Below are 20049 nucleotides of genomic sequence, written 5' to 3'. Positions count from 1 at the left end.
CTGCGATGAATTGTAATTCCACACGATTGTTGAGTTTTGTAAAGTGCTGAAAGCTCAGTTTCAATGAAATCCAATGGGATTGCATGAAGAAAACACGTAAAATGTTTCATTTATGTTTTGCATGCTTCGTAATTATACATTAAAATCAGTAGATGCCAATGAGGTTAGCACATGGGAGGGCCCCGTTTAGATCAACTTACCTCTGTGATAGTGATGCGAGTAGTTATTTCGTCCCTAAGGTGCTTGCCTACCTCTAAAGCTTGTAATAATGTATTACATGGATACATATGTAATACATTATTACAAGCTTTAGAGGTAGGCAAGAATCTGACGTGTGTAGTTATTTCGTCCCTAAGATGCTTGCCTACCTCTAAAGCTTGTAATAATGTATCACATGGATACATATCTATGTGAGACTAAGTAATTAAGAATAATATACTCAAATATTAACACATTTATTTGAAGAACACAATAAGACATTAGCTGTGCATAATGAGCCAGCTCCCAGTTTTGCAGGCTGCACGCTGTACTGTGTCTCTTCTCTATGACTAGCAGTAGCAGGGGCTCCTTTCAGCACGCTACAACTTTCAAGGAATACGAAGATGTTCATTCAAGTCTGGGAACTGGTAAAAGTGCACACGCATCCTTCCCAAATCAAAGAAGCAAAGTATTATAGCCTTGCCTGTTATGTCATACCGGAAATCAGTATAGTCTATTCTTAGTGTCCATTCAAAAATCATGTACATTAAAAAATACTATGATGACTGTACGGACCATACAGCATTCATTAAGTGTTCAGGCTCGGATCCTTTAGCATGCTTGGTGCTGACATGTTTAGACACTTTTTCCCGTCCATTTGTCCTTTTTCTCTGAGAAAAAGGTGGAAGTTATCCCAAGAAGGGCGAGGGCCTGAGTTAGATATGGGCGATAATAGGGCTGCCACCATAAATAGACAGTTGTCTCTTCTGGCCATCCTTTGTATCCCCCTCCTCATCTAGATGTCATGGTTGGCAGGTTTCTTCAAGGTGAAACTGCCACCGCTCTGCCACTGGGAAATCCCTTACCATTATCATCCGCCTATGGACATAGACATCCCAAGCCCCACTCTATTTAGAATGGGCTTGGTGATGTTATGTCCACCAGCTTTTTTCCTTATCCATATCCAGAATGTACAACGCCCAGAACATGCAATATTGAAAAAAACACACATGCATGCATTCATGGACATTGCTTTGTTTGCTTTCCAAAGGGAAACTCCCCTTTTTTGGTCTTTCTTCAGAGAACAACAAGCATTGGCATAGCCAATAGGTCTTGCCTTTGGGACCTTATAAGTGTTTAGACATGCAATAGTTGATGTTGTTGCACCAAGGATATTGTGTTGCACACCTAAATACTTATAAGGTCCCAAAAGCGAGACCTATTGGCTATGCCAAAGCTTGTTCCATTTCCCACCGTTTTTATGCAGGAAGACCTGTAAACAGTAAATCAAGCATCTATAACTGAGCTACATTTAATATGATTGTGGCATGTACCCTGCATCGTTGTACCCACTTGATGATATAATCGTTGTTTTCAAAGTCTGTGCTTGTAATATGCTTGCTACTACAGACAGGGATAAACAATAAGCAAATAATCGTGGGCCATGTCTTAAAAAACAATCCAGCGTGAACTGCTTAGCCATGTCCATTAAAAACAAGGCATTTTAGACATGGTTTAACCTTGTGGTTTAACCTTGTGAGTGAGGTGTAGCTTGATTCTTATGGTGGAGAAAATTACGGGTCCAGCATTTCAGCGTACCTGTCCCTCTAAGGGTATTACACTGGAAAAAACATTGCACTGTTGCTCAGTATAATCACAAGTGGCTACATTTCAGTTCAAGCAACCTTAGTAAGTCATCTAGCTAGCATGGGCATGCTCATGAATGGGTCCCTTAGCTAGCAGTGACATAAGAATCAAGCTGCACCTCACTGAATAGGGCAACAAGGCTGAAACACCCCTGAGTTGCTTGTTTTGCAATGCATGGGCCAGCTTGAACTAGTACATGCCATCAAGGACAGGACGTACCTCTCCTCTCCTCCCCGAGCATGAACATTTCAGATAGATAGATAGATAGATAGATAGATAGATAGATAGATCGATAGATAGATAGATAGATAGATAGATAGATAGATAGATAGATAGATAGATAGATAGATAGATAGATAGATAGATAGACAGATAGATAGATAGATGAATCGATAGATGATAGATAGATAGATAGATAGATAGATAGATAGATAGATAGATCGATAGATAGATAGATAGATAGATAGATAGATAGATAGATAAATAGATAGATACATAGATAGATAGATAGTAGAAAGATAGATAGATAGATAGATAGATAGATAGATAGATAGATAGATAGATAGATACATAGATAGTTAGATAGATAGATGTCTGACAGAAAAGGCACAGTGTCAGGACTTCTTCTTGGTCTAGGCTTCTTCCTAGCTTTGAGTAGCAATGGCTGTTCTGGTACCGGTCCATAGACCTCTCTGAGCTGATTCTGCAGAGCTTTAGTGTAAAGTCAAGTAGAATCCTTTTTTTCTGGTCCATAGGTTTATTCGGGCCTGTGGGTGCTGCTAAGAAAGTTTGACTCAATAAAAAAGTTGCACCATCTTGAAATTTCATGTGTCTACACTGCACAGTAGAAGTGAATGTGAATTGGGAAGTCACTGAACAGACATCTGAGGCGTGGTTGCGATTTTATTTGGCAGATCATGGCTTCCCTGTCTGGATAGCCAATTTAGTTAAAAGGTGAACCTATTGTTCTGGTCCAGGCCTCTGAGATGTATACATTACAGCCAAGAAATTAGAGAGGGGTGAAACTGCACAGAGAGCACTGGAGGCCTCTAGGACAGTGTTGTAGATATGGACTTTACTCTAATGCATAACGCCACTAACCAGTGCTACTCGAAAGAGCACACTCCTTAAGCATTCAGTCTACAGGCATAGCACAAGAATACAGCGACAGGGCAGGCCCTCATGAAAATGGCCTCATTCAAGGGAGACTATTTACTTTTTACCTTTAGGGTAAGTACACACCGCTCCCATGTTTCCAGGAAAAAAGGCGTAGAACAAGAATACAGCGACAGGGCAGGCCCTCATGAAAATGGCCTCATTCAAGGGAGACTATTTACTTTTTACCTTTAGGGTAAGTACACACTGCTCCCATGTTTCCAGGAAAAAAGGAAAGGTGCTAGCCATCAATGTCCTCAGAACACTCTTCTCCAATGAGTGGTACATTTTTTTAGAATATAATCAAAACAACATGAGACGAAATGGAATGTCCTGCTGTCTCTGATAAGCCTGGGCAGATCCAGATATACAATTCTTAGGTAGGTCGTAAATGATCAAACACATGATAATTTACGACCTACCCAGAGACACGTAAATGTAGGGCACTATAGCCTGTTTGGGATGTCTATGTAAGGAGACACCTGTGATTTTGTTTCTACCTCTTTCACAGATTACCTGCAAATCAATAACAATAAAATATATATCTATTTCCAGTGGCCTCATAAACCCACATGCAGAAGGATACTGATATACACCTTGGAGTCCAGGTGAACATTTTTCATTTTATTCACATTCTTGTGTTTGTCACACATTGCAGTAGCAATAACATTTCACAAGGTCCTGAGGAAGACAAAGACAAAGGGGTCCATTGATATGCTGAAACATGTCGATCTAAGAACACTAACTTTGGCAGATATTAGTTAGAACTGCCTCATTTTGCTCTGTTTTTAATCTTGGGCATTTAAGTGAAAATAATAAAACATAATGTCTCTCTAATCTACCCAATTTAAAATCACTTTTTGTCTACACCTTTTTTTCGTGCACTGCAATTACCTTTCCCATCACTCTTCTCTATCAGCCAACATCTAGAAGTTCATCTGTTGTGACATTATTGGATGTAGGACACTGTCATCAGGTCCACAGTATCATCATTCATGTCACACAGTGGTAATACAATAAGGAGTCCCAGATGATGACTAGAGCGGTATCGAGTGGTGACTGATGGGTTTTCCTTAACTTCAAGGATGTTGTTGATTTTTCTTAGGATTATCATGTCACAGAGGTAGTCTCTCTTTCTATTGTTAGACCCGTGGACATTTTTGTTGGTTATAAGTTAAGTAATTGGGGGCCGTGTCCGCCCCAGGTCTTAAAACATTCCCTAGGACCTCTCTCTATCGTATTGGTTCTTCTTTACATTTTGTTAGTATTCAAAGTCCAGAAAAGGCTAGCGCTTCTGCTGGCAGACAATATTAACACACCTGGATCTCCAAGGTATATTTTGAATAGAAATGTGCAAACTTGTAAAAAGTTTATTTTGCGAATTTCTCGCAATTCTGATGAATGCTATGTTTAGTACCCATATTTCTCAAAGTTTCCTGCCTTTGAATTTCCAAGAGAAAGACAATAAAATCAAAACAATATCAATAAAACCCAGAAGTCATGAAAATAATAACAAGTCGTATAACAAGCCACATCAAGGCCCTTCCAGGCCACCGCTAGAAACAAAAAGAGTGCATAGACAACACACAAAACTAATATATCAATCTAAAATAATTGAATTCCTCATTTTAACGGCACTATTTAAAAAACAGGCAACATAGTTGCAGGTTCTGATATCCATCAACTTCTATAGATGCACAAGGGTGGGCCTAACTAGTGTAATGTTAAGCTCAACCAAGACTGGCTTTGAAAATCTTTTATGCAAATAGATTTAAAAACGGGCATTCAAAGAAAGTGCATTGTGTCTCGAACAGCACATTGACAGGGAGTATCAATTTCCTCCTTTGCCAACCATTGGGGACAAGAAGCAACTGATTTATTTAATTGAACCTGAAACGGGGTATTAAAAAAACGGTGTCTGACCACCCGTAGTTTAAGTAAGGTTGCTAGGAAAAGGTTGTTTAAATCAAAACATGTGATTTCACAGAAGACATTGACAGAGCTCCAGATAGATTCCCAATCATCAGATTTTGTAAACAAAAAAGCTTTCTTAACCCAGGGATTATCACCCTTGACAATGAAGTCTCGGGTGTGGAACAGATCAGGATGTCATAATTTGAAAAAGCAATCCTTGACATAATTAAGCAACATGATTTATTGTGCATAATCAAGCTGAAGACATTCTTTGATTATTACTCTGTTAAGCACAAGTTCTGTCTTGAGCCAGACAGCCGGCCATAAAGTCAGTGGGAGGATTTGAATTAAATCAGAAACCTAGCCAGCAATGTTCTTGATGAACATTAAAAGTAGACAGATTACATGGTAATGAAAGCAGATGCTTAAGGAACCTTTTCTCTATCGTTTGAAGTTGTAGCAAGTTCGAATACCCCATGATCTCAGCACCGTATATTGCTATGGTTAGGCGTTTAGCTTGCTGAATTTTCAGCATTGCTGTGACACAACTATGCCCGATTTTAGATGCAAAATAAAAAAAACGGCCCAGTGCTCCTAGAAAAGGCATGAATTCTGGTGCTGATCAAAGATGACCAGAAAACAGAAGAATCAAAGAGGATCCCAAGATAGGGAAATGGTTTTACATTACTGAGCTTGTTGCCTTTAACATAATGAACTCTGCTCTAGGTATTTTTAGGTTCAATTACCATAATACTAGTCTTGGCAAAATAGATGTTAAGGTCATTATCCAGACAATCAACAAAACTAATTAGGAGTCGCTGTAAACCTAAAGCAATTCTGGAAATCAGAACAGGGTGTTAGGCGTAGAGTAAATCAGGTATACGGCAGCCATCCACCATAGGTAAATCATGGCCCTCTACACAAAAAACCTTATTCAAGCTGTTGATGTGTAGTTTGAATAAAAAAAGAGTTAGTATACAACCTTGTCTGACACCCGTGTTCAATGCAAAGTTTGACATACACTCCCCTGTAGGCCCATAATAGACTGCAGCTGTAAGGTCAAAGTGTAAGTGATGTAAAAAACCAATAATAGTTTCCAAAGCTTAGCCTTATTGACCCTATCAAATCCTGCAGTTAAGTACATGAAACCCAGGTGGAGTGACCACACCTTAGTGTTGGTATATTTAGTTATAAGCAAATAGAGGTTCAAACCTTGGTCCACCATCCCATTCCGGAGCTGAAAACCGTATTGTGCATCAGACTAAATCTGGTGTATGTTGGCCCACATTTTTAATTTACTCAAAACAATTCTACTCATTACCGTGACCGTAGAATCAATCAAGGAGGTGAGGCGATAGCAATGTGGTTCATCTTTATTGCCCTTTTTGAAGACGGGAACAATTACAGAGGTAGACCAAAAAGGCAGAATTTGTTGTCTAATAGCTGTATTAATAAAGAGTTAAAAGACGTGCTCATACGTCGACATTATATTTCAATATGTCGAGCAGTAGTTCATTAGGACCAGTGATATTTTTGGGGGAAGCTCAGTGAAAACATCCCTGACCTCTTCCTACAGAAATTCTATTGGAGGTGTCAAGGACGAGGGCAACAATATGGCGAACTGTGAGTGGGAAACTCCATTAGGGTCAGGGGCTTCATAATTAGCAACACAGTGCTTGAGCCAAGAGTCCAGATTGATAAACAGTGAGATGGAACTGTTAAATGCAAGAATGCCTCGTAGACTAGTCATGTGGAAAACAAGTTATACGGTTATTCATCAAGTTACAGGTTCAAATATGAGTTACAGGATAATGGTAAGATCACAATATACCCCACCAGGAGTAGCCTCCTTGCTGCTCAGCTCATCCGCTCCAACTGACATCTCTTCAAGCACAAATACACTCAACATTCCGATTACATCATCATTGGCTGAGCAGTAAGGCAGGGAACAAGAATAGGGAGGATGCATTAACCAAACAAATAGGTTATAACACATCTTCCCCCTTATAATGACTAAAGAAAATAACATGTATGAAAGATGATAAAACATACATATGACATGTCCAATAAATTCATTGCACATTACATAACCATCCAAACTAGGAAAAATAAGAACAGCTCATGGTAGGACTAGCGATTCCAAACCCCCTACTGCACTTACACAACTTATGGCATGAGAGCTCCATCCCCCTCCCTTAGAGAAACTAATAGTTGGGTACTCGCCACCCACAAACTCACAGTATCAGGGAAACACACCTCCCTATAAGGGAATACACTTCCCTTTGAAACTGAACAAAATGTAATAGGGGAACTACTGACTATAGGGGAATACACCTCCCTTAGAAAATGAACAAAACGTAAAGAACAACACGTAATAGGGGAAAACACTTCCCTATAGGGGAATACACCTCCCTTTGAAACTGATCAAAATGTAATAGGGAACAAAATGTAATAGAGGAACACACGCTCCAAAGATGGCGTCAGCAAAAGGCACACAATAGGTACAGTTTTGACAGAAGCAGGTTCGATGGAGGAAAAAAAAACGGAATGAAACAGTACCTTGGTTTCAAAACGAGAAAATGTACCGCATCTCATGAAGGAAACTGGATCTGCTGAAAACTTGCCCAACGAAGACACAAACTGGAGAGGAAAGAACACTACGACGTTCCTGGTTGAACTTTATTGAACTTAACCAAATAAAAAGAAACGTGGTTGGAAAGGCTGGAAACTGCATGAGAGTATGTAGAACACAAGTTCCAATCTTAAAATGGCGGCAGACTGCAGATGCAGAGCCGGGCGGCTCAAGGCACATCTGTGCATGTGACGTCTGGAGGCAGCATTACGAGGATCCATGGAGACTGAAGGTGTAGGTAAGTCTGCGCGCAAGGTGAGAATATTGCTTGCCTTCATTTTCAAACCATTGAGAGACTGTTGAACTGGCAAATGTAAAGCGCAGCCAGAAAAGAATATAAAAAAATTATAAAATTACACACTTCACACGTTCACACTCAGCAATTGGGCATCTGCTTTGGTAACCAGCATCTAGCATGTAGATAAGACATGTGACATGTTCAGAGACTCCCACCAGCATCGAGTAAATAGCGTACTTGATCGTGCAACTAGGTACACAGCTGGATTAAAAACCGGGACCACACGGGTAGAGGCAAATGCATGAACAGCAGGTCAAAGGACTAAGAAGGTTTCTGGGGCACTAATCAGCAGGGTCACTCTTGGGGGAAACTCCACAAACAGAAAGCACTATCCAAACTTAGGAGAACAGGAACACCTCATCCAATATGCCAGACTAAAAATACACTGTTCAGCACTTGAGAAATAGATCGCAGGTTCAAAGTCAACACCAACCTCTGCATCTTTAAACAAGTGTGGTGGCACTCTAGCGGTGCCAATTTTCCCAAAATTATCCCCTTTAACATGAAACAAAGAACAAGCTCTCCATACAAGCTGTACACAATAGCCTAGGGGACAGCTCACAACAGCTGCAGAGAGAGACAGCGAAAAGGCTTCCTCCTGAAAGTTCTCACTTTACAAACAGCAGGGACACAGGCCAAAACTGTCTAGTTACAAGGCGTCAGGATGAAAACAGGCTCCACAGTAACTGTTTGAAGACCGGTAGAAGAAGGTCAAAGGATATCCACTGCCATCTTTTCTCAACATGTAGGTTCTCTTCAACGTGTTGAGAAGAAGAGATTACTGTTCCAATGCAGCAGGGTACAGAAAAGGAAAGTCCAACAGGAACTGGTACTTACGTGTTAGGGCGACCGATGGAGTGATCACTGGTGGGGCTCAGGAGTGCCAGCTTCCTCAAAATGTGCAGCTAATCTTTTCTCATGAAGTTTCTTTTCCTTGAAGTTTCTTTAGGCTTCATAGACCATTATCCATTAAAGTAGCACACGCAGGTTCTTCTCAAATCGTCACCAGTGTTAAATGCAAGAATGCCTCGTAGACAGGTCGTGTTGAAAACAAGTTATAAGTTCACTCATCAGGTTACAGGTTCAAATATAAGTTACAGAATCATGGTAAGATCATAATATGCCCCACCAGGAGCAGCCTCCTTGCTGCTCAGCCAATCCGCTCCAACTGACATCTCCTCAAGCACTAACACACTCAATATTCCAATGACATCACCATTGGCTGAGCAGCAAGGCAGAGAACAAGAATAGGGAGGATGCATTAACCAAACAAGTAGGTTATAACAGGAACTCCTCGAAGATGGAAAAAAATTGGCTATTAGTTAGTTCTCAAAATTTGGAGCAATCTTTTGAAGTACAAGAGTCCATCAGATTGTCCCAAGCTTCTAGTTTTAATGCAAGTTTTTTTTTTGCTTGATGGCTAAATTGTAATCTCAGTGACAGGAGATGACTTTTTGTTTCTCCCTAGGCTTCTACTTCAGGGCTTTCAAAAGCTTCTTGTGGGAAATGAGGCAGAAATGGTCAAACCTTTTGCAAAACAATGGGGAGCTAGTTCTAGTAGTAATGAGGATTGACCTCACCTTGGTGCAGATTATGGAAATAGAGGTTAAAATATTCTCATACAAGGCTATTTTGTCCAGGCAAGTAAAAAAGTCCCCATAACGCTCCCTTAACAATTTGAGGTAAAATTGACTAGAAATTCCCTAATCCCAGCTAATTATATAACCCTGATCTTTGACAGAAACCCGTACTAAGAAAGCGGGATTAAAGGGCACAGGATTAATTGCCTGGGGAAAGGAGGCACATTATAGATTATAGCCCCTTCTAGAATCCCAGAACACCTCGAAGTTCAGTAATGAGGGTACTAGTCCAGAACAGACAAAGATAAAGTCAATAATTGAAAAACAAACTCTCCCAGAAAAGGCAGGCACAGGCGAGGTATGATTTATGTTGGGGCATGCAGCCTCACCAAGGGCTAAGTTAAAATAACCCAATATGGTGTATAATAATTCACCCTGAATGGAATGTGTAAAGTGATGAGCAGTAGGTGGTAAGGGTGATCAACTACGAGCCTCGTAAACAAGGCAAGAATCACAGAGGTTAGTGATAATATCACAAAATAGCCCTAAAGATGGAATTACCTTTATTGAGAAAGTATGGCCTCTCAACTGAGAAGCACTGACATCACGGGCCTGGGTCAGGGTGGCATTCTAAAAAGGAACCAATAAAACATTACACTAATTAGGGCAAGAATGACAAACAGCAATTAAGATCGGAGAGCCTGTGTCTACTTGCCAGAGCTAGAACCTGTAGCTGGAACAAATAACCTCTGGTAACCCTTCAAAAACTAACTTTTAGATGCTTCCCATGTTTCTGGCAAGCAAATTACATTGTATTTTCACAAGAGAGAGATCTACCCAGCGTTATCCATGTTTTTAGCCACTTCTGTCAAGTGTCAAAATAAAATATCATGGTTGACCTCAGAAAGTAATTTCCGAGGACCTCTGATGGAAACTACGCTGGTATTAATAAAAGGCTCAGCATGGGAACCCATGGGAACAAATCTGTTGCTGGTAAGGATGCATGAGAAAAAAGCTCTGTCAGTCGTTCCAGTGTGTTTTGAAAAAAGCTATTGAAGAGACAGGTATAGTCAGAGGCAAAAAAAGTAATCTAGGGAAGTGGCTGTATATTAGAATTGGGTACGCAAGGATTAGAAAGGTCCGTTAACAGACGGCCAGTAATGCTTGAAATAAAAATGTTCACAACAATCCTCTGTCTGTCCATTGTTTTGGATAACTTGACTAGCCAATTAACTTGTTATGTCAAAATAGCAGCATTGAACAAGTTCAGATTTTTACCTTGTCGCCCCTCTAACCAGTGAATAACTTTGTTTTTGAGCCGTTGAAAATTCTGAACCATCCCAGGTTTGACAATAACAATAACATAGGGTGTAGCCGCTGGAGGAAGATCAGGAATCTTATTAATGTGACTAAATTCTCCATCGCTAATGAATAAATCATAAGACCTCCTCCCTGGATCTCCACTTTTGAGGATTACCTTTCGAGAGCAAGAACATTTGCAAGAAATATATGTGGATCCGTCCCGCCAGTGTGACAAGGTGCAGCAATAGAATTTATAGTTACTTTAGGTCTAGGGTCTTTGTGATGTGAATTAATCAACAAAGACCTGGTTTACAAAAAGGGCAACATTAGATTTATTCAGAGGACAAGGGGTTAAGGGGTATCTGCCTCCACCCAACCGCTGATAACTTTTTCATTCTAAAGCCCATCCTGGGTGCCCAAACTGTTCAAATACAAATACACAGTTCCCTCCACTTGGAGGAAGACACTCAGGTGCTCAGCATACAAATGACAATAAAGTCTAATGGTTCAAACAAGTTCAGAAAAAAGTTAAATACACAGGTTAGAAAGGTTGCTGCAATTTGTTTAATCCGTACTCATTGTTTTCATGAGCAGTTACAGGTAGCTTGAAAAATGATGTCATTATTTTCTTAAGCGTCAAGGGTCACCGCTCTCGGTTCACTTTACGTTTTGGCACGCTCATTTATTTTTCGTGTGTATTGTTAATTTTTAACTCATTGGTGTTAGTGAGTCTCACATTTATGTTGTAGCGCGCGCTGATTTAACGTAGTTTGGCACGTTATTGATTCACTTTTTCTTTGTCATACCAGACATCACTTCTAGGTGTTTCACATCGCCTATGCTTTTGAGTATCACGACACTTTGAGTCTATATTAGTGCACTGAATGGCATATTGTCAATGAGAGTTTAGTAGTCTATAGATATGCATGAACCCAATAGTGATGGCATGTGGTTTTCCTTTATGTTCGTAGAGTATTCCCCTGAGGAAGGGCCATGTAGTAGCCCGAAATGCATTGGGATTGTGATTGTTAACACTGGATGATACCTCCCTTGGATTATGTTCATTGAATTCATTTTTCAAGCTACCTGCAACTGCTCATGAAAACAATGAGTACGGATTAAACAAATTGCAGCAACCTTTCTAACCTGTGGATTTAACTTTTTTCTGAACTTGTTTGAACCATTAGACTTTATTGTCATTTGTATGCTGAGCACCTGAGTGTCTTCCTCCAAGTGGAGCGAGCTGTGTATTAGTCTTCATAACCCTCGCTGATTGGCACAGACAGCGTCATCTCTGGCAGCTCGCCGCAGATCATCAACACACTTTAACTTTTTGATTCACTACGCTGTGCAAGTCCTGCTTCTATTCTTTGCAAATACAAATACAGTCATAACACTCCCAAAAAATATTCCCATAGTACACAAAAAGTGAATATAAAATATGTCAGAAAATGAGTGAGAGTGAGAAAACACCTCGCGTGCGCTACATCAGAGGAGCTACTGGCAGGTTCTCACCAGCATGCCCACATCTATCATCATCGGTTGTTTTCTCACTGAGAATGAAGAATGTGTGTCCAGTAAAGAGACAGAGGAAATGAAAAGTTGGTAGTGAATGTATCCAAAAGCAAAAACCCTGTGAACTATACAGGACTGTGTGTCCCAAGATTAAAATTGAGCTAAGTCTCACATACAGCTTTGCCCTCTTTATTCACAATTGTGAGCTTACTCAATATTAAAAACACAGCATGTTGCAAACCTTTTCAAAGTAGGCCAACAGGTTTCATTGCCTCTGCATCGTTGTGGCAATTGCGTCAGGGCGCGAGGTTAGTGTTTACATCACTGGACAACTGACTTGTGTATCAGGAGTAGCAAGTGGGAGCCAAGGGCGCCCCTACAAGCTTCTACTGTGCCAAAAGGGTGTATATTCAACATACATCCCTTTATTTTGAAGAACTTTCGTTGCTCAAAATGTATCGCATGTGTGCATCTAATGCACGTCGTCTCGTTCCGGCGTCTTTGTGATGTATGTCAACTGGGCGAACAGAGGTTGTTGGCAGGTCACCTGCCTGCACAGGTGCTGGATCCTGCTGGGGTGCAGTCAAGTTGACATTCGGCAATGGAACCCCCAAAATGGCTAACTGAATTGACTGTGGAGTGATGACCCACTTATGTTATGTTATGTTAATTTAATTTATATTGAGCACAGACACTTGAAAGTGTCCCGACGCGGAACATAGAGGGCAACCATCAGAAATATATGCAAAGAAATATGTTATAAGATTCTTTTTGAAAATCAATAGATCCTGAATGGTCCGGAGGGCAAAAGGGAGAGCATTCCAGGCAACAACAGCTTTCCAAGCTACACAGCTGCCTCCAAACCTCTGACATTTAAAGCGAGGAACTTAAGTAAGGCGCTGGGACAGGGAATGCAAACAGCGCACTGGAGTGTAAAAGGCAAAGCATTTTGGCAGGTAGATGGGACCAGGCCCATGAATAGCCCGATGGGCAATGACCAAGGATTTGAATTTTACCTGGTCGGCTACAGGAAGCCAGTGTAGTGAGCGGAGATGAGGTCTCATGCTAGTTCTAGCCGGAATTTCAAGAAGGAGTCTGGCTGCCGCATTTTGGACCACCTGAAGTTTTTTTAACAGATAGCCTGGGATGCCCACATAAAGGGCACTGGCGTAATCCAGCCGAGACAAAATAAGAGTGCAAATGACAGTCTTTTTCGCCACCCTAGGCAGGAGAGGGAGAAACTTCCTCAAAGATTTAAGGAGGTCAAATCAGGTCCCAGCAACTTTTTTAATCTATGTAGTGAAGGAAAGGTTCTCCTCCAAGCACCCCCCCCCAGTTCTTGTAAGAGCATCTTCTAGTTTGGTGAGCCTAAGAAGGAAGAAATAATTAAGTTCTCTATTTTTTTAATGACTAGAAAGCAAGTCTTCCATAAGTTATAATGTTAATATAGTGCTATTGGGTGCACCAGCAGAAGGCACCGCTTTCTTTTTTATTCAAGGGGCCTTGGAGAGTGAAGCAGGACCAGCTAATATGGGTTGATGAATGATAGGTTCAACAAGTGTTGATTACTATTCCGAAGCGGCCTTGAGTCAGAATTTGCTGCAGAAACACCCCATGTGAGTGACATTCTCCAAACTGCAGTCCATTCAGGTTGTTTAGCGACAATGCCCCTAGACCCAATTCTTCCTAGACTGAGAGGATTTAATTGGTTATTGCCCCGACCGCGGATGTCAAATAAGCTAAAATGCTAAATCACTATAAAGGTGTTTCTGAGTACAGGGCACAGGGGGCAATTTTCATTTAACCATATCTCCAATTGAGATAGAAACTCAAAATTAATGAAGGCTAAAGTGATTTTGACTGGCGACTGTGGGTAATTATTGCAAATAATCAGAAAGTCGCCTGGCATGGCAAATCTTACTTATTGTAGGGGAATATGAGAAAGCAAGTGGTGTTAGAGGGGTGGCCCAGCCCAGTCCTGTCCAGGATCCGATGGTCATGGACAGGCTTGCTCTTGGCCCTGGCTTCGCCCTGGCAATGCCCGCACACGTCAACTGAAGTGGCGTGGCTGAATGCCCTATATAGTGCTTGTAGGTGGTGCAGTCGCCTCCTTTCACATCAGCACCACTAGTGAAGCATGGATTCTGGGACTTGGAGTCCTGCAGGAACCAGGAATTTCTACCGCGCAGCAGGGTGGCTGAATGTGCTATATAGACCCCTGACCCTACTTCAGGCCAGGTCACCCCCCTCCTGCCGAACAGCTCCTCCTGTGTGTGAGTGCTCTGCTGCTGCCGCTCTGAGCTGGTGTACGCTCTTTCTCTGCCCGGCTTCACCACTGAGTATTGGTGCGTTTTCACTTGTGCATTTTTGTGCCTGCTTGCTTTGTATTCTGTGCCCATTTTTGTGCTCTTGCGCCCCCTCCCACCTTCCTTCTTGTTTTCTGTACCCCTGATTTCCGCCGCTGACCCCTGCGGCCACACCCCCTCACTGCCCCGCTCCTGCCTCCCAGCTGCTCCTCCCTCCCTCCCCGCCTTAAATGGCAGCCGTTTTTCAGCCGCGCAGCGACAGCGCCACTGGCGTGCCAAAAGCAAGCGCCAGACCCCCTGGACCCCGCACCCGCAACGATCCAGACTCCAATATCACGCCAACACCCTCCACGCTCTCAACACCGGCCAAGACCACCACTGCTTCCAGTCCACCCCAAAACGCACCCACAGACCCTTCTCCTGCCACACTTGCAACTTCACCTGCGACAGAACCACCAAACCTTCAAGGACCGGACCCAACCACCTCCGCTGCATACTCCTCAACACCCGCTCCGCACGCAAACACGCCGTCAAGCTCTGGGACCTGCTCGACACCTCCGCCCCAGACGTTGCCTTCCTGACCGAGACCTGGTGGAGCGACTCCTCGGCACCCGACATCCCCATAACCATTCCGGACGGCTACAAGATCTCCCGCAGAGACCGCACCAACGTAATTGGAGGAGGAATAGCCATCATCCACAAGTCCACCCTTCAGGTCCACACCCTCGCAGACGACTCCATCCACTCCGCCGAACACCTTCATTTCTGGATCCACACTGACCCCAACACCACCCTCAGAGGAACACTCGTCTACAGACCACCCAGACCCTGGATCCTCTTCAGCGACTCCATCGCCGAGCTCGCCAGCACCCATGCTCTCGCCTCAACGGACTACATCCTCCTCGGGGACCTGAACTTCCACCTCGAGAACAACAACAACGCCAACTCCGCCACCCTGACCGACAACCTCGCCAACCTCGGCCTCTGACAACTCGTCACCGAACCAACCCACGTCGTCGTCCAAACGCTCGACCCCATCTTCTCCACAAGCATCCACATTGCCTTCAACCACACCACCGAACTCCACTGGACTGACCACCGATGCAACCACTTCATCTTCAAGAAACCAATCACGCACCACCGCACCCAACTGCTGCCTGCTGCTGCTGAAGCAAAGTCACCGAAGACCAGCTGACCTCCACCCTCGCCCAGAACCCACCCCGACCCCAACGACACTGACACAGCCGCACAAAACTTCAGACAGTAGATCGACGACTGTGCCAACACCCTCACCCCGCTCAAGAAACCCTCCATCAACCCCTCCAGCAAGAAAGCCACCTGGTTCACCGAAGAACTTCGGGCTCATCTCTCAGCCCGACCCTGTTCAACGTCTACCTGGTCCCCCGCGCACAAGTGGCCCGCCAGCACGACGTGAACATCATCTCCTATGCCTACGACACCTAGCTCATCCTCTCCCTCACCAAGAACCCACACACCACCAAAACCAACCTCCACGAGGAAATTAGGGCCGTCGCCGAATGGATGAGGAAAAACCACCATAAGCTGAACTCGGACAAGACAGAAGTCCTCATCCTCGGCCCCACCCGCTCTGCATGGGATGACTCCTGGTGGCCAACCACACTGGGAACAGCTCCAACACCCACGGACCAAGTACGCAACCTAGGATTCATCCTCGACTCCTCCCTCTCCATGTCAAAGCAGGTCAACACCATCTCCTCCTCCTGCTACAACACCCTCCGCATGCTTCACAGGATCTACAAGTGGATCCCAACTGAAACCAGAAGAACGGTGACCCAAGCCCTCGTCAGAAGCAGGCTGGACTACGGCAACGCACTCTACGCAGGAATCCCAGCCAAACACCTGTGACGACTACAACGCATCCACATCACCTCCCACCTAATAAACCTGCACTGGCTCCCCGTCAACAAGAGGATCACCTTCAAACTCCTCACCTACGCACACAAAGCTCTCCACAACACCGGACCAGCCTACCTGAACAACAGACTCAACTTCTACACCGCCGCCCGCCAGCTCCGCTCCACCAGCCTCACCCTTGCCGCCGTCCCACGTATCCAATGAACAACCTCCGGTGGCAAATCCTTCTCCTTCCTCACCGCCAAGACCTAGAACACCCTCCCCACCCACCTACGGCAGACACAAGACCTGCTCACCTTCAGAAGGCTACTCAAGACCTGGCTCTTCGAGCAGTAGCAGCACTCCCCCTCCCCCCCCCCCCCCTCCCTCAGCGCCTTGAGACCCTCATGGGTATGTAGTGCGCTTTACAAGTCCCTTGATTGATTCATTGAGTGATTGATATAGCGCTTGTTTGTGGTTTACCTGACTTGAAGCCATACAGCTACCCGAAGTAGTGTTCCCTTACCTCGCAAATAAATAGTGTATTTAAGCTTCACGACAAAGGTGCATTTATTAGACCCACCCAAGCATGGGCTGCTTTCTGAGAACGATGGCGCAGTAGCAGGCTCTGCATGATGACCAGTGCTCTGCAAGGAAATCTAAACTAACTTCTGGTTCGATGCTTTATAACGAGAAGGGCGGCCTGCTTCGTAGCCCCAATGCTAACATAGACACCGACTACGCAAACATTTAAAACATTTTAGAGAACAAATAATCCTTCATAGCTCAGTCTAGCCTGTCCTCTGACTGCAACATCACTGAGTACTGAGGATAGAACAGCTCTCTCCATTAAAATCGAAAACCAGATGAAGAAGCATTGATGACAATAGCATTTTAATATTTTGATTCATTATCCTTGGCATAGGCTTAATGTCAGAAATAAATCCATTGTGCCGTAAAGAGCATTACGAAAGAAATAGTGCTTCTTTATTGCGATTCCCAGGCTGTCCCTATTAGAATTACATTTCAATGATTATGAAAAGACGTGTCCTAATATGTGCAGAAAATGTGAATTCTATGTCACCCTCAAGTACTTAAATGGATGTATCGAGAAAACACTTCACATTTAAATATGATCAGTAAACACTAGGAGAGATACTGAATACAAGCAATCCTCAAATACATTCAAGCAAAAACGTATTGTTACATTTTAGATTCATTACAACTACAAAAAGCCTTTCACATTAGTATTTTAGTATTTTTTAAAATTGTTTTATGTGGCGAGATTCAGTTCATAATCAGTGTTAAATAGAATTTGTAACAAGTCGAAACTATACTTAACACTGACGTTTTCCATCATTGTAAACAGCAATATAGCTTGCCTCCCTCTCGTTTTCTGCACCACAAAATGTGAAATCTTCCTCTGGATACTTTTAAAATTAGATTGTTTGGTGAAGCTTTCTGGGCAAATGGTCTGTTCCTCCGTAGGTTCAAAGGACCGGCCTTTTCCAATAATGTTACCTGAACATCTCGAAGAGGTTGCACCCCTCGGGCTACTACAGAGAGGAAATTGCAAAAACAACAAGTGATGGACCGAATGTGGATCAATGTCACACATTCCCCCAGTCAAAAGATCTGGGCCCAAATCCATCGTTTTTTTGCACTCCACACCACCCTGGGTTAGACAATGGCGATATGCAAATCAGCTCTGACCCTGTTGCCCCATGGGAACAGTCCAGTCCGAACTACAAAAGCCATGTCCTTCCCAGAACGGAATCAAGCATCCGAGGACCGGACCGGTTTTGAGGTAACACCTCTCATCAGCCCGGCTAGCTTGACTCCAAGTGGTGTGGAGTGCCTGGGACCCACATCTGGGCATCCCCAGCACACTTAGGGCGGCAATTGCAAAAACAACAAGTGATGGACCGAATGTGGATCAATGTCACACATTCCCCCAGTCAAAAGATCTGGGCCCAAATCCATCGTTTTTTTGCACTCCACACCACCCTGGGTTAGACAATGGCGATATGCAAATCAGCTCTGACCCTGTTGCCCCATGGGAACAGTCCAGTCCGAACTACAAAAGCCATGTCCTTCCCAGAACGGAATCAAGCATCCGAGGACCGGACAGGTTTCGAGGTAACACCTCTCATCAGCCCGGCTAACTTGACTCCAAGTGGTGTGGAGTGCCTGGGACCCACGTCTGGGCATCCCCAGCGCACTTAGGGCGGCAATTGCAAAAACAACAAGTGATGGACCGAATGTGGATCAATGTCACACATTCCCCCAGTCAAAAGATCTGGGACCAAATCCATCGTTTTTTTGCACTCCACACCACCCTGGGTTAGACAATGGCGATATGCAAATCAGCTCTGACCGGTCCTCGGATGCTTGATTCCGGTCTGGGAAAGATATGGCTGTTGTAGTTCGGACTGGACTGTTCCCATGGGGCACAGGGTCAGAGCTGATTTGCATAAAGCCATTATCTGACCCACGGTGGTGTGGAGTGCAAAAAACGATGGATTTAGGCCCAGATCCTTGTACTGGGGTGAATGTAAGACATTGATCTACATTCTGTCCATCAAATTGTTTTTTGTAATTTACTACAGAGAGGAAGCACGCATTCCAACTCCTAGCGTGGCTGACACTGTGCATTTCAATATTCAAATTACTTTAGAGGATGTTGAATGTATGCAATGTCCATAAAATAATAAGCAGAGTAATGCTTTTATAAATGTTAATGAAAATCAGTGCGCGGTGCATCAAGGAGGGGCAAAATTACTGCTGGAGGGCACCATCGGAACAGTTGTATTCTTTGGGACTCCACCCCCCATGCGCCAGGTCAAGTGATCTGTATCAATAAACTCGTTGTGTCACCGTGTTGGCGGAATTCCCTCCACATAGCCTCTTACTGATGGGCAAGAGTGACCTTCACCCCTGTTAACAACCTAATTAAGGTAAGGGGATTACTAAATTAGACTGGGACAGGAAGACATCCTGAAGAACACCCAGGTGACCCAGTAATTAAGGGCGATAAAGGGTCGAAACATGTTGACTACAGCAGTAAAGGAGGGGTACTAGGGGGTCCTAACATCCTTTGCTAGAACCACCATCCAGTCCTTTTTAACCCTGACCTTGGAACCTACCTGTTAGAACTGGCTATTTCTGGTAGGCTAAGGCTGACGCCAAAGCCAGGCAGAAACCACCATTCTCGTCAGGGCAAGGAAGTCACACGCCAAGATAACCTCTGCTCACCCCCTTGGTAGCTTGGCACAAGCAGTAAGGCTAAACTCGGAGGCAATGTGTAAAGCATTTGCGCCAGCGCACAACAGCAACAACATACTAGGCACACCACAAAAGAGACTCCACACAAGGTTATTATAAAAATAACTTTTGTATTGTAAAAACACACATCAGATAAAAATCACACATGTACATTGTGCCAACTGGCACAGGCAATATTCATAAGGGATTATTTACAAGACAGGGCCACATGGGCCACTGTCAGATTCAGATATAGCACTTCTAGAATAAAGAATAATAAACATCAAATGATAATCACAAAGATCACAACCAGTATCCACTGGTAACAGGAACCAGGACCTTACTAGGACCACCTGTACTAAA

This window comes from Lissotriton vulgaris, chromosome 4_1 (assembly GCF_964263255.1).
Source record: "Lissotriton vulgaris chromosome 4_1, aLisVul1.2, whole genome shotgun sequence".
NCBI classification, from domain to species: Eukaryota; Metazoa; Chordata; class Amphibia; order Caudata; family Salamandridae; genus Lissotriton; species Lissotriton vulgaris.
Note: the sequence above shows the minus strand (reverse complement) of the source record.